The following is a 15,436-nucleotide window of genomic DNA, read 5'->3' as shown; positions in this document are numbered from 1 at the left end:
TGCAGTGGGATCACAGCTCATCCCCACTGTGTGGGGGAGATCCCACGTCCCCTCGCTGGGGAATGGGGCACAGGGCAGACCTGACCAGAGGGACAGGCTGAGCAGGGCCCTGCGACCCAGCGGGGACCTCACTGGGGGCCCGGAGGCAGCAGAGAACAGGATCAGCTGATGGACATTTATCTGGAAGGACTGGAGAGCGGGAGTGATGGGATGGGTGTGGAGTCCCCTGAGGAGCAACAAAGCTGGGTTTTTGTCCATTTTCCTCGGCCACAGGCCACTCGTACAGCAGGGGCCTGGTGTCACCTTGTCACATCGGTGCTGGCACAGAGCCATTCCACTGGCAAAGCAGCAATTTCTCCGTGTGGGAAGGCTTGGGATCCTCATGCATGAAAAAAGAGAGGGTTGTGTCCAGCCTTGAAAGGCAGAATCCACTAAAACTGCTGGGAGGCCCCAAAGGTGCTGTTGAAGTGAGAGTGGCCGCTCCATCCATCCCATCTTCCCAGCAGCTCCCACTCTTCCTGGGCCTCAGCAAAACACACGGGGATGTTTCCCAAGCCGAAGGATTAGCACTGCTCCCTGTTGCCTCAGAAAGATGCTGGAAAATGATGAGGAAATTAAGGGCTACGGGATAATTAACACCTGTCAGCCATGGGTTTAAAAAAAGCAGATCTTGTCAAACAAACTCAAAATCAGTTCTCTATAAAGTTCTTACAGCTGGGGCTGGCAGGATGATGGGGAGGTGCAACGATCCCTCCTTTCCCACAGCACTGGAGCCTGTGCTGCTGGATAAACTGAGGGAGAATTTTATCACTGCACATCCTTGAGGGAGCTGGTGTCAAAGGGCTGCAGCACAGAGGGACTGGAGGAGCTTAGAGAGGGGTTTCACCCTCTGAAGTGCCACCTCAAGTGGTGTTTGGCAGAACTCAGGGCAAGGCCACACACGCTTTACAACGCTGAGCTCAGCACTCCAGAAATAAGGATGAAATTCCCACTGCTGAAAGTTTCAGGAGGCACAAAGAGCTTGGGATGCAAAGAGCAACAAAAGAGGGAAATTTTGAGTCAGGGGTGGGCTGGGTCCCTTGAAGACGAGGTATCCTAATGCCACCAATTCTCTCAGACCTGCAGGAACCAGAGCAGGGCTGCTGGGGTGGACGTGGATGCCTGAGTGGAAAAGCATTCCAGCTCAAAACTGAGTTGGGGGAATGCTTTTCAGCGAGGTTTTTACAAAGCTCAGCGTTTTAATTCAGCGTGAGAGGCTGAGGTGACAGGGTCAGTGTGTATAAGCACTTTTAGGGGGTGAAAAGCGTAGGGTGTTAAACGACTCTTTAATCCAGGCTCAGAAGGGCCAGACCCACTGCCATGGAACAGTCAGGGAGACAGGGAATGGGGAAGGTGTCCCTCTGCAGTAAACGCTGCATGGCTGCCAACACAGGAGCTCTCTGAGCAGGAATCCACCTTTCTCTCAGCTGTTTTCACCGTCAGAACCTGCAGCTCAGGCAGTCCCTCTGTGAGACTTGAAACTCCCTTCAAACCCGGGAGAGTTTCTGCCCACGGAGCAGAGCTCTGTGCCCACAAGATGTTTCTTCCCCAGCAGTCACACACTTAAAGGCATTTAATAATGAATGGGGCTTGGAAGAGCTTTCAGGAGCGTTTCCATTCCCTGCAGAGCAGAGAGGACATTGGAAGGAGAGACCTTCGGAAGTGACTCACCCCAGGCATGGAGTGAGTCAGGAGCACACTGGGAATACGATGCAGTTCCCCATCCTGTTTCCTTGTCGGAATGCCAGGTAGCAGCTCCTCTGTTCTGCCTCCAGCTTTGGGAAGCACTTTTTTATTTATTTTAACTTGAACTTCAGCGCTGCCAAAAAAGCTTCAGCTCCGCAGTGACCGCGGGGCTGCTGTGGGACAGGGGACTGAGGGGAGGGCAGGGGACAAACCGCACAGGTGACCTGCAGTGCGTGTCCCTGTCACCCAAACACAGCCAGGAGGGTTTCTCTGCTCACCTTGCTGCCTCTCCTTGCTTGACACAAGACTGCATCAGGTCAGAAATCAACCCAGGGCTGACTTCAGATGATTTAGTGTCACACTGCTGCCTCAGAGCTCCTTAGGAGCTGGGTCTGCTCGGGGACTGTGCAGGGTTATGTGGCAGTGCCTGTAGTGCTCAAAACAAAGACCAGGAGTTGACCACTCATTCCATGAAGAATTTCTTCCTAAGAGCCAATCTAAACCTAATGCAGCCTGAGGCCGTTCCCTCTCCTCCTGTCCCTGGTCCCTGCGAGCAGAGCCCGACCCCCCCGGCTGCCCCCTCCTGTCAGGGACTTGTGCAGAGCCACAAGGTCCCCCCTGAGCCTCCTTTGCTCCAGGCTCAGCCCCTTTCCCAGCTCTCTCAGCCGCTCCTGGGGCTCCAGCCCCTTCCCAGCTCCGTTCCCTGCCCTGGACACGCTCCAGCCCCTCCATGTCCTTCTTGTCCTGAGTGTCCCAGAGCTGTCCCCGGCACTGGAGGTGCCCCAGCACAGGGGACGGGCACTGCCCTGGCCCTGCTGCCATCCAGGGCTGGCACATCCCGGGTGCCATTGGCCTCTTGCCCATCTGGGCACACCTGGGCTCCTGTCCAGCCTCTGTCATCAGCACCTCTACTGGCCACAATCCCTTGTGACCCTGGTGCCTGAGCCGTTCCTCTCCCCCCTCTGAGTGCCCTGCTGTGTCCATTGGGGCAGAGGCACATTTTGGAACCCAGTAATGCTGCTGGGGACCCCCTTTATCTCAAATGGTGGGGCTTGTGCCTTCTGGATCGAGGTCCCTGGGCTAATGCTTGTTTTCTCTGCAGTCCTGGGAAGGACAAGAACCCTGGTTCCCCCTCCCTCCAGCTCAGCTCCATGACCAGGTCCTGAGCCACTGTCTGTCACTGTCTGTCACTGCCTGTCAGGGACTGGGGGCTCTCTGGGGGAGCAAACCCCATCCATTGTTGTCCTTCCTCCATGACCAGCCTGGCATTCACAGCAGATGAGAGACAAATTCCCAGCCCTGGTCCCGAGGGAGGCTGCCTTTTCAGCTGTCCACATTTCAGGGATGAGTCACTTCCAGAGGCCTTTTCTGTGCCATTCATCACGGGCAGGGACGAGGCTGTGCAAAGCCGAGTTTATCTCCAGACACCCAGATGAAGGGCTCATGTTATCCTCATTGCACAAAGAACTGAGGCTTGGGAAGGCAAGAGCAAATGTGTTGGTGCTTTCTGAGGGCTGGGTTCATGAAAGGAACAGATTTTGAGAAGATTGACCATCGCACAGCACCTTTGGGCTTACAGGAAAAGCCTCGGCTGCAGCTCTGAATCTGGAGCATTGCTGGAAATTACCTTCAGCAGAGAATGGGGCTGAATCAACACCATCTTTAGTGTGTGAACATCCCCTGAGTGCGTGGAGACAGAGCTGAGCTCCCAGGCAGCATCCTGACCATGACCCCATCCAACATCAGCCAGCAGCTCTTCCCTTCTCCATGCCCAAAACTGCTCCTGAATTCGGGGTGGGGCTCTACAGGCAGAAGGATCCCTTCAGCAGCCAGCCCAGGGCTGCCCCAGAGCAGGTCTGGTTGTGCAGTGAATGAGGTGGGGCCACAACAAATGTGAGCTGCAGTCATGGATAGATCCTCGGGCTGCACCATTCAGGTATTCCCTAAATGTTTTGGAGCTACGTTGAAATCAGTTTAATTCTTTTCAATAAACGCTCCTCAAGTGCAATCCCAGCTTCATCTTCCAACCCTGCCCTATTTTTCTCCCGTCAGCTCCCAGTTTTTCAGTTTGATGCAGAATCAGCGCTGAGAACTGTCACTGAGTGGAGTTTGGGATACATCTGGAAGAGAATCTCTCCACTCAGGGATGCCAGAATCCCACCTCTGCCCCACCCCACCTCTGCCTTGACACCACCAGAGCACAGAGCAGCCAGAGCAGCACAGAAAGAAACTGAGGGAGCTTTAAATCCTGAGCTATCACTGCTATAAGCCAGCACCTAATTAGTAACAAAAACCCCACACTGCTCACCCAGTCCCTGCCCAGGAGCCATCTCTCTGTTCCAATTGCTGTGCGCTCAATTTTGGGATCTTCTGCAAGGAACCTTCTTGTTAAAGCAGCCACCTTTGATATGGGGCTGCTCTGCTCCACCTCCTTTGAAGCCCATTATAAATATTAAGATTAATTTAGGATTCTTTGGATCCCTGGCTGCAATTCTCTGACAGGAAAGATCTTGGGCAGGAGGGCTGGTGTTAACCTCTTGTGCTGAGCTCAGCTCAGGGCTGGAGGCAACTTCATTCCTATTTTCATTCCTCTGTATGGTACAACCAAGAGCTTCAGGAAATGAAGTTCTCACAAAGTTTTAGATGTGCCCTTTTGGGAGTGTAGAGGGAGGCAGAAAAACCAGTCCAAGCAGCAGGCTGACTAGAACGGGGATTATCAGTGGAGTCCCTTGACTGGTCTGTGGAAAAGGATGTGTGAAGATTTATTTATATCCCATATTTGTGAGGTGGGGCAGGACAGCAGGCTGGGAGAGAAGTCCCAACTGCTTTCTTATTTACAAGCAATACATTTATTATTTACAATTTATTCTTTATTGGTTTTGGACCAACCAATACTATTTTTACTTGAGTGGAACTGACCTTTAGTGAAGATCCCAACAGAAAAACCTCTGAAATGCACCTCGAGTTGGATTCTGAGCACTTTCCTGATTGTTTGCATGGCTGAAAGCCCTGCTCAGCTCACCCCACGCTCACCCTGTGGCCGTGCCTGTGGGGTTAATGAGCGGATGCTGTCCTGGATTTGCAGAACGCTCCTCAAATACTCATTAGCAACTCCCCAGGAACCTGCAGGCAGCATTCCCGCAGGGATTTGTCCCAAAGCCGGTGATTTTGGACAGGTGAAACCACAGAGACTGTGAAGCTGTTCAAGCCCTCAGGGATCTGCTCTCAGCTCTGCCCGTGAGACCTGGAGCAGGCACAGCTCCCACCTGCAGCCAGGGCAGTGCCGTGCCTCGGTCCCAGGGCCGTGGGACACCACAGAGCTGCTTCCTCTGCAGTGTCACAGGGCATGGACTGGAGGGGAAGAAATGCACGTGGCCATGGGCAGCAGGACCTCGCTTTCCATCTCCAGGTCCTGCCTCACCCTCAGGCACGAGGAGAATTCACAGGAAGAGTTTTGCCTTTTGAGCAGGAAGGGCTCTCAATATTCCATGCTGAAGATGAGCAGGGACCAGTGGCCAGTGCAGGCTCCCAGCTTGTCTCTCCTCTGTCTGGCAGCCCGTGCCCACCCACAGCTGCACCTGGAGCAGCCAAACCCTGCCACTGGTGCTCCAAGAAGGTGGAAGCAGCTCACCCGAGGAGAGGCAATGTTCCTGTGCCTGGTTCTGTGTCACACTGAGCCGCTGACTCTTCCTGCAGGGTGCCCTGGTCACGGCGTCCATCAGGAGCTGCCACTGAGGCAGTGCCTGGCACAGGCCCTTAGCTGGATATCTGAGCTCTGTGTGCGAGCAGTGGGCCCAGAGTAACTGCTCTGAGTGATAGCAGAGCCTGTTAGTGCTCATTAGAGACAAATTGCGCTGCCTGCTGTGAGCAAAATAAAGAGGCATTTAGCCAGGCTTTCTTCGAGGCTGTGTTTGCACAGAAACGTCCCCTCCATGGGGCCGAAGAGCTGCTTTTAGCAGAGTCTCCAAGGATGCAGTGGGTAAATGAGGGCTGCCTGGGAAGGAGGGATGGGGATGGGGAGGTCTCCCTGTTCTGCCCGTGTTTGGGAGAGGTTGGCCTGGGGACATGCAGAGCTGGCTTTAAATGTAGGGCCAGACAACCGTGGTGGGAAAGCTTTGCCACCAGGGGAATCTGGTTTGGATTTTGGTTTAATCTCCTGCACTAACACAGCCCCCTCAGGCTGTTTATGTGCTGGAGTCAGCGCACTGCAGCGAGGTCATCGTCCATCAGCTCTCCCCGTCCCTCCAGGCTGGGCTGGTTTCCAGAGCACAGCCAACTCGGTGACACCTTTGTGCCCAAGCCTGGTGGCAGGAAAACAGCACAGCCTTGCTGTGGGTGAAGAGGGAGAGCCTTCAGCAGCGATCTCCCCATCTCCCCCAGCCAGGCCAGGCTGTGTCTGACCTGCTGCCCCCTTCCTGGCCCAGCTCTGAGCACGGGGGGTGCTAATTCATGGTTCTCACCCACCCCTGTTATGTTGGAAGGTATTTCTCCAAGGCAGCCTGGTAGCAGCTAATTGAAGAGATCAAAGGGTTCAAGAAACGGATTTAGTCAAATGTTGGATTATCTGATTAATTGCCTTCCACTGCATGTATTTTTCCCGAGGTAAATTCAAGTTAGCACCTGTTGAAGAGCCTATTAGTCACTGCCTGGGCTCTGCTGCACTGGAATTCAAAGGCTTCCCGTGCTGGAATCCAAAGGCTCTCCATGTGAAACAGGACAGTTCCTCGTTGTCTCAGCTGGCAGCCACCTCCTTGCTTTGTAATTAAAAAAAACTCCACATGGCCCAAACATGCAGCCACCACATCCAGATGTGTCCCCAAGCCTGAACAGCCTGCCCTGCTCTCCAGGACATGCTGGCTGCCTCTTCCCACCAGCCACAGTTTGCTGGGTCTCAGAGTAGGGTTTCCCTCACAGAAGGGCTGTTTGGAACAGAGTAGCCCTAAACCAAATGATGAGGGATTTTGGCAGGAGATACTCAGGCAATGGTGGTGCTGTGGGAATGGTCATATCACCCCTGGAAGCTCAGGCTGGTGCTGACATGGACAGGACACATTCCCAAGCCCAGGCACACCTGGGCACAGCTGAAGTTCTCCCCAGATGAAGTGGATGAAGCCAGATTTTTCTCCGGGGTATTTTGTCCCAAGCTGTGAATCAAATTTCCAGGAATGCTGCAAAGCCCAAGTGCTGTGAGGCTCTTTTTAAAAGGAAGTTCATCATCCCATGTAAAATGTTCCTCATCCCAGGGAACAGGGACAGGAAGATGAAATGAGCCCAAACTGCACTAGAGGAAGTTTGGGTTGGACATCAGGAGGAGTTTCTTCATTGAAAAGGTGGCCAAGCCTTGGAAAGAGCTGCCCAGGGAGGTTTGGATTCTCCATCCCTGGAGGTGTCCAAGGAATTCCTGGATGTCACTCAGTGCTCTGGGCTGGGGACAAGGTGGGGATGGGGCACAGGTTGGTTTTGGAGGTGTTATTCAACCTGAATGATTCTGTGATTCCACGTGGACAGCCCTGGAGGGACATCACTGGAGGCTGCAGGAGGTGACCTCCTCTGTGCTGGGTGTGGGGCCGTGGGACCAGAGTGCCCCAGGAGTTGTGGTGTCACCTCAAGGGCACACGGAGCAGGGGCCACGTCCTGCCAGGCTGTTCTGCAGCACCGCAGCTGAGCACACTGGCAGCTCACAGGGCACAGGGAGCTGGGCTCTGCTCCCAGAGGAATGGAAAGGTCTCCAGGTCTGTGATGCCCCTGGGTGCCTTTAGAGGAGGTGTTGGAGGGCGGTGACTCCCCAGCACGTACGCACACCTGGCAGTACAGAGAGCCGAGAGTTCTGCACACAATTCCTGCACTGTGTCTAACTGTGCCTTCAGAGCATTTGGTCTTCCCTGATTCCTGCCAAGAAAACCTCCCAGGAGCCCTGAGGATCAGTTCTGGGCAGAGGCAGTGGCACGTCCCCGTGTGTGGGAGGTCACAGAGCCTGCGGGGAGCAGCAGGGCAGGTGTCCTGCAGGGTCAGCTCTGAGGGGGGAAGGGCACGGTGACACCCAAGGTAGGACAAAACCAAGGGAAAGGCTCCTTCTGTCCTTCTGCCAGCCTGCTTCCCTCCCACTCTGCTCTCCTTGCAGAGCCACAGCCCTGGCCAGGGAGTGTCCAGTCAATGGACCAGGAGGAAACAGGCCAGGGAAGGACTGGACAGGCTGTCCTTTGTCCTCTGTCCTGCCTCAGCGCTGAGCTGAGCTGAGGAGAGCCCTGCTGCGAGCAGGAGGTCACTGGGCATCGTGGGGGTTTGTAGGGGGCAGTGGCAGGGTCATCTGGGGGTTTGTGTCCTCCTGCAGAAGCCAGAACACTCTGGAGGATGCTCTGGGGGTGGGGACTGCTCTGCCCCACGCTCAGCCCCACTGAGAACGGCAGTGACAACTTGGGGGGCTGTGGGGACACTGGAGCAAACCCAGAGCAGCTGTTCTTAAAGGTGGTGAGCACGGGCAAGAAGATCCCATTTACACCCCACACGGGTTTGTTCTGTTCCAGTTGTGCTCCCTGGTGCTCTTGCGGAGAGGTCTGGCAGGGCTCTGCAGCTGACGCAGCCCTGACCAAAGCTGATCCCAAAAGTACCAGCACTGACCTGGATTTAGGGGTCAGAGCAGCACTGTAACTCAGCGTGACTCAGCAGCAAGGAAGCCAACCCTGCTCTGAGATGTTCCAGCAGAGGAGAGGCCCAGGGCAGGGAGGTGACTCCAGCCCCTGGGGATGATGGGCTGAGGCCATCCACACACATTAGAGGGATGATAAAGAGGGAGCCGGTGCAAAAAAGAGCCATAAAAATGATTTGAGGGTGGAAGAGAACACTTTGAAGTGAAGGATTTAAAACCTCAACCTGTTTAGCTAATTGAGGAGACACTTGAAAGACAATGTGCTCACAACACGGAGCAGCTTGATGTGGAAAAACACCAAGTTCTGAAAAGCTCCTCAATAAACTGGGAAAAGCAACAGGAGCAGGGGCTGGGAGCTGAAGCCAGGCACATTCAGAGTTGGAAAAATCATGCAGATCTTTCCCAGGAAGGATGAGACAGGAACAAGCACTTTTAAAAATAATTAATTCACTCTTAATTATTTAAAGATATCTCTTTTGTATGAGTTGTGTCCTTGGTCCAGCGTGGTTCCACCCCCTACTCTGCTCCCTGGAGCAGCCCCAGAGCACTGCCAGAGCATCCTCAGCTCCCCAACAGGCCTTGCAGAGAGATGTTCATGCTCCAGCTGACCCCCACGTGCTCCGGGAGTCCCTTCACATGCTGCTCTGGCCACTCTTTCCAAGGGGAGGTTGATTTTCTGTGGAATCTAAAATATTGGGTAACCAAGTGTTGATGCAGCAATGACCTGGGGAAGCACCAAAATCCTCTCTAGGGCTTTGCACATGGTCTGCACCCATCTCCTGCCAGCTCTGCACATCCCAGTGAGCCGGGCCTTCCTCTGGACCTGCCAGCCAGCACACATCCTGCTCCTTCCCAGTACAAACGGGCCTGGGGAAGATCTCTCTGTGGGCTGCCCTTTTCCTTGTGTCTTGCTGATCCAGCTCCCCGAAATCCGGGTTTAACCAACAGAACAATTTCCCGGCAAGACTGGAAGATTTGCTTGCTGCCTTGTTTGAAGATGGATATGGGCAGGGGACTGCCTCAGGCTGTTCTCTTTTCCAGGGAAGAACCGGATGCATCTTGATTTCCCAGAGCAACCCTTTTGGCTGCCATGATGTCTTCGAGATCATACATTATTAAAATAATTATAAATATTGCTTATGCATGTATCGTGTACAGCCCAACGGAGGGCTGGAAGGGTGCAGCAATGGTCTGAGACGGGGCCACCAGGGATGTTTGGAGGAACCCTGGCAGCTGTTGTGCTGTGATCAGCTCCTCACAAGGCCACTGATGAACCAGCAAAGGTGATGGCCAGGGTGGGGGGGAGCTCTCACTCACAGCAATCTCAGCCTATTCTTTAGACACAGCTTAACTAAACCAGACAATGCGCTGTGCGCACGTGGAGGGGGAAGACGTGGCTCCTGACAAAGCACTTCTCATCCTTTGTCAGTGTTAATAGAGGTGTTTTATTGTTATCTGCATCAGTTGCTCCCTCCTCCTGCCTCCTGGCTCTGCTCCCAGATGCAGAGGTCATCTCAAGTCGAGCAGATCCCAGCTGGCAGTCCAACGTCTCATCAATTTGCAGAGATGCCGCTTGCTGCTGTCCCCACACCGAGCAGCGAGGCTGACCCTTGGCTCTGGACGCTCTGTCACGTGCCACAGGTCCCTGTCCATCCTGTGCCACCAGCCCAGCCTGGCTCAGCAGCAGGGGCTGGCACTGACGCAGCCCAGATGTTCCTACACCAAACAAGCTGGGGACAAATGACTCCCAAGAGGCGACAGATGACGACGGTGGCCTGGATGATGCAAACAGGGATGGGAGCAGGGACCTGTGGGCAGGCAAAGCTGGCAGCTGGGCTTGCTGAACACCAGGCCATGCCAGCTCCTCTGTGATCTCCGAGTGGAGCCACGATTGGTTCCCTAATTAGCCCCAAAAGCATCTTCCCTGAGGAGTTGATTCACCCTTGGGCTGCAGTGGAGGGGGCAGAGCACTGAGGGAAGCACTCACAGCCCCATGGGCTCTATCTCTGGATGAGGTTTGCCTCTGGAAATCGCCCTGTGATGATGACTTATCTCAAAGATAAGGAGCAGAGGCAAAGACAATCTCTCAGCTCTCCCTGTGCCTGTGGGGATGGGGAGCTCTCAGCTGAGCCATGAACTAAACGCAGCAGTCCTGGAGCAGGGCTCGGCTCTCAGGAATCCCATCAAAATCAGAGCTGTTCCCAGCTCACTGCTGAGCTCTGCACATCTGTTTCCAGCCCTGCCAGGCAGATGTGCTGACAGCACAGCCAGATCCCTTCCACCAGGAGGGCGCACCAGGCACAATCCCTGACTGAGTCCTTCCTCCCAGTACCAGGCAGCCATCCCCACCCACTCCCTCTGCATTTCCCAAAGGAAAGTTTTATTTCCTTCACAGTTTTATCGATTTTATTTATAATTAGCATATTATGCATTATTAAATGAAATGCCTCCCCTGGACTAAGCCCACTGTGCAGTTACCTTTGTCAGCCCAGCCTGGAACTGCATCATTTGTTTGTTTGACAAGACCCAAGTGCTGCAAAGCCTCAAACCCCACCAGCAATTGCCTTGCTGGCCTTTCATCCAGCATTGGAGGGATTCCACGTGGCCTTTCATTCAGGTTCTCCTGTAAGCACCTCATCCAATTTGGTCATCCCACGTGGCCTTTACATCCAGGGGCTTTGGAAATTCCCAGGGATTCCAGGGCAGCTCTCTGGGAGCCCTGGGCACACCAGCAATGAGCCCAGGAGGTACCAACACCCTTGCCTGGCTACAGAGGGAAGAATTCCTTCTCCTACTTTAGGGAACAGAGGTAAACATCTCCCAGCATGCAAAGTCTACCTCAGAACCACCAGACTCTGGTGTCCATCTGTCCAAAGCAGGGATTAGAGCTGAGCACGTGCCATGGTGGGACCTGACCCACTGGGAAGGAATCCCAGGACTGCAATTTTGCCTGTTAGAGGCTCTCTCCCGCTGTTTTCAGCTTCCCTTAGCAATTTCCCACATCTTCCAGCTCTGCTTTGTGAAGAATCCTTTTTTTCCCTTTGCAGTTGTTCTCCATTCAGCTTCATTTGCAGTTGCCAACACCATCCACCCTCCAGGCTTTTCCTCAGAACTGCCTCTCTGCTTGTGACTTTTTTACCTCCCAATACCTTTCTTTAGAGAATGTTTCACTTTTTGTTCATTTTAGTTTCCCCCTCTACAATTTTCTCTTCCTAGTTGTCATTAACTTGGAGAACTTGGTCCTTTTGAAAAGGAGATAATTAATTTCCAGGGCTGACATCTTTCTCCACTGTAATCAGATCCACATCCTCATTCCCTCATGCCCTGTGTGCTGCCTTTTGTGCTGGGAAGTGAGGGCTGATCTCATGAGGCTCTCAGCTTGTGGCCCCCCAGCACATCTCCTGTGCCAGCTCCTCTCCTCTCCTCTCCTCTCCTCTCCTCTCCTCTCCTCTCCTCTCCTCTCCTCTCCTCTCCTCTCCTCTCCTCTCCTCTCCTCTCCTCTCCTCTCCTCTCCTCTCCTCTCCTCTCCTCTCCTCTCCTCTCCTCTCCTCTCCTCCTCTCCTCTCTCCTCTCTCCTCTCTCCTCTCTCCTCTCTCCTCTCTCCTCTCTCCTCTCTCCTCTCTCCTCTCTCCTCTCTCCTCTCTCCTCTCTCCTCTCTCCTCTCTCCTCTCTCCTCTCTCCTCTCTCCTCTCTCCTCTCTCCTCTCTCCTCTCTCCTCTCTCCTCTCTCCTCTCTCCTCTCTCCTCTCTCCTCTCTCCTCTCTCCTCTCTCCTCTCTCCTCTCTCCTTATCCTGCAAACGCCCTGAATGTGCCAGGGTCTCTAGGACTGCTGATGTGGGCAAAACTTCCCTCATGAACATGAGCCACTTCTCCCTGTGTGGCTTTCATCGAACCTCCCACAGTCCTACAAATATTCTGTATTTTCCAAGGCAGCATTTCCCACAGCCAGGCTGGAGCACTGAAACAGCCCTTTCCAGGAACCAGAGGGGCTCAGGCTCCGGGGCTGTCACAGCTGGCAGCTCCCTCATCCCAGCTCCCAGTGGATTCTCAGAAACATTGAACCAAAACACCAAATTCAGGCTCAGGGTTTCGCCTCATGGCTTCTGGCCCTAATCAAAATGAATGTTTTAGGGGTTGCATAGAAGAGACCCCTAAAGTCTGCACACATAAGTGGGTTTCAAGGCCTTTGGACAAGGTGTTTCCAGCCTCAAACCACCCTCTGCACTAACAGGAGCATCAGCACTCCAATTAGAGGGGCTGCTTACAACTCCATGAACGTCTCGTACAGCCTAAAATCTTTTTAAATGAGGCTCACAGCCACGAACAAGGTAAATACATTTGTAGATTTGTTTGGGCAATTACAGTCATTTAAAAAACAATGCATAATAACAGACATGAATCTAATAAGCCATTGCTAATTAAATGTATTAATGCCACGTTATAAAATGAATGCATCTTGCTGATGTGTTACAGCCACTTTTGTGCTGTAAATACTTGAGCAGTGACACGGGCAGAATTTGCATCCCTGGGCATTGCCAGTGCCCAGGAATAGCTGCAATTAATTTGCCCCAGTAGAGCCAATCTCCTGCCCACCCACCAGGCTCTCCTTTTATGTGCCTACTCCACATTTCCCTTTGCTCTGTGAGCAACAGTTGCAGTAAAATGGAGCTGGTTAACCCCAAAATTTGGGACACCATTACAAAGCAGTTGTGAAGACTCTACTTAGAGCTGTGCTCTTCTGCCAATTATAATTTGCAGCAGGTACAACATTCCCAGGCTGTGGAAAAGCCATTTCTGTGTCCTGGGAGAGTTCAATTTCACCTGACATTAAGTGCTCAGTAGAACAATTTTCCTTCTCTGCCTTTCATCTCCTTGGAAAATGTCACCAATCTGGAGTTAACCAATTGACCACAGACCGTTTGAGGAGTCAGGCCCAAAGCAGCCCCACGGATGCAGAGGAAGGCTGAGAGCCAGGCTGGGATCCCCTGGGCATCCAGAAACACCAACCTGCTTGTTTAAAACTTTGCTTGCTCAGCTTGACCAGTGCTGGGCTTGGTGAAGGACGGGCTGGGGTTCAGCAGGCCTGGGGAGCTCGGTGGTGAAGGTGGGGTGAAGGAGTGGGGTTGGGATGGAGGGGGCTGTAGGGCAGAGAGCAGCCTCAGAGCTGGGCCTGGACAATGACCTCGTGAGATTTGTTCCAGTGATGGAGAAGCCATTTCCCAGCATCTCCAGCTTTATGTAAAAGTGAGCAACCGCATGTTCCCTGTTGTCAAACTGCCTGAAAATCACAGAATCCCGGAGTGGTTTGGGTTGGAAGGGACCCTTAAGCCCATCCAGTGCCACCCCTGCCATGGCAGGGACACCTCCCACTGTCCCAGGCTGCTCCAAGCCCCAGTGTCCAGCCTGGCCTTGGACACTGCCAGGGATCCAGGGGCAGCCCCAGCTGCTCTGGGCACCCTGTGCCAGGGCCTGGCACCCTCACAGGGAACAATTCCTGCCCAATCTCCCACCCATCCCTGCCCTCTGGCAGTGTGAGGCCATTCCCTGTGTCCTGTCCCTCCCTCCCTGCCTTGGAAATCCTCTCTCCCCATCTTTCCTGCAGCTCCTTCAGGCCCTGCAAGGCCACACTGAGGTCACCCCAGAGCTTCTCCTCTCCAGGTGAACACCCCCAGCTCTCGCAGCCTTTCCTCCCAGCAGAGCTGCTCCATCCCTCTGCTCATCCTGGAGCCTCCTCTGGGCTCTCTCCAGCAGCTCCAGGTCCCTCCTGTGCTGGGACCCTCCACACCAGCCCAGGGGAGCAGAGGAAGGTGCACATGGCAGTGCCACATGGGCAGCTGTCTCCAAGAGCTCGTGGACAGAAAACGTTGACCTTTGACTAATGAATCACTGCTAATGAAAAGCGTGTCCAGCTGGATTTAATTGCCTGGTTTGGGCAGATACGGCTGGAAAATCTGACGCCTGTCAGATTTTTTTCCACCCCCTAAAGCAACAAATTTTTCACCATCCTCTTGTAGCATTTTGCAGCCAACTCTTTCCTGTGATGATTTTCAAAGGATGAAGAATGAGCACCCTGGTGACATTTCTAGTATCTATAAATATCTCCCCACTACCCTGCCTGCCCAACTGGTGAATTATGCAGGGAGATATATATATATAATAAAACAATCGGATCCATTTTGTTGTCAACAGACCATTCTTCTTCAGCTGACAAGAGAACAGCCCAGGCTGGGGCTCTGGAAAGAGCAGGCAGTGCCTGGGGAATTGCTGAGCTTCTCTTTCCTGCGTGTACAGGGGCATCTTGGAGGGCAACACTGAGCAGAGAGAGGCCCTGGTGTGCTGGAAAAAGGAGGAAAGGTGTTGAAAGAGAAGAAGAATGAAGTTTAGAACAGTAAAAGTCTCCAGAATGGCAGGAAATCCCACATCCAGAGCACTGACAATCACATGGAATCACACAGAGGATCACTGAGGTTGGAAAAGATTTCAAAGATCATCAAGTCCAACCTGTTCCAAATCCCCACCTTGTCCCCAGCCCAGAGCTCTGAGTGCCACCTCCAGCCCTTCCTGGGACACCTCCAGGGATGGGCACTCCAAACCTCCCTGGGCAGCCCCTGCCAAGGCCTGAGCACCCTTTCCATGGGGAAATTCCTGCTGCTGTCCACCCTGAGCCTCCCCTGGCCCAGCCTGAGGCCGTTCCCTCTCCTCCTGTCCCTGTTCCCTGCCAGCAGAGCCCGACCCCCCCGGCTGCCCCCTCCTGTCAGGGACTTGTGCAGAGCCACAAGGCCCCTCCTGGCAAAAGAAGCTTTGAAGACATCCCAGTGAAGGACTAATGCAGCATGATGGATTATCTGGAGCACACACTTCTGATCCTTCTCTCTTGTGTTTAACTCAGCATCTGTTTATGCATCTAAACCTCCTGCATGGTGAAATACAGGGGGAATTTAATGTGCCCAACTTTGCAAAGCCGTGGGAAGTGACCAGTTTATGCTTTCTATCTAATTGGCAGGTTTTAATTTAAATTGGGAGGGATTTAATTTAATAGCAAAGCTTTCCCCAGCTAACAGACCT

Source organism: Corvus hawaiiensis, chromosome 19, assembly GCF_020740725.1.
Source record: "Corvus hawaiiensis isolate bCorHaw1 chromosome 19, bCorHaw1.pri.cur, whole genome shotgun sequence".
NCBI lineage: Eukaryota > Metazoa > Chordata > Aves > Passeriformes > Corvidae > Corvus > Corvus hawaiiensis.
The sequence above is the reverse complement of the archived record's forward strand: the minus strand, read 5'-3'. Positions refer to the sequence as shown.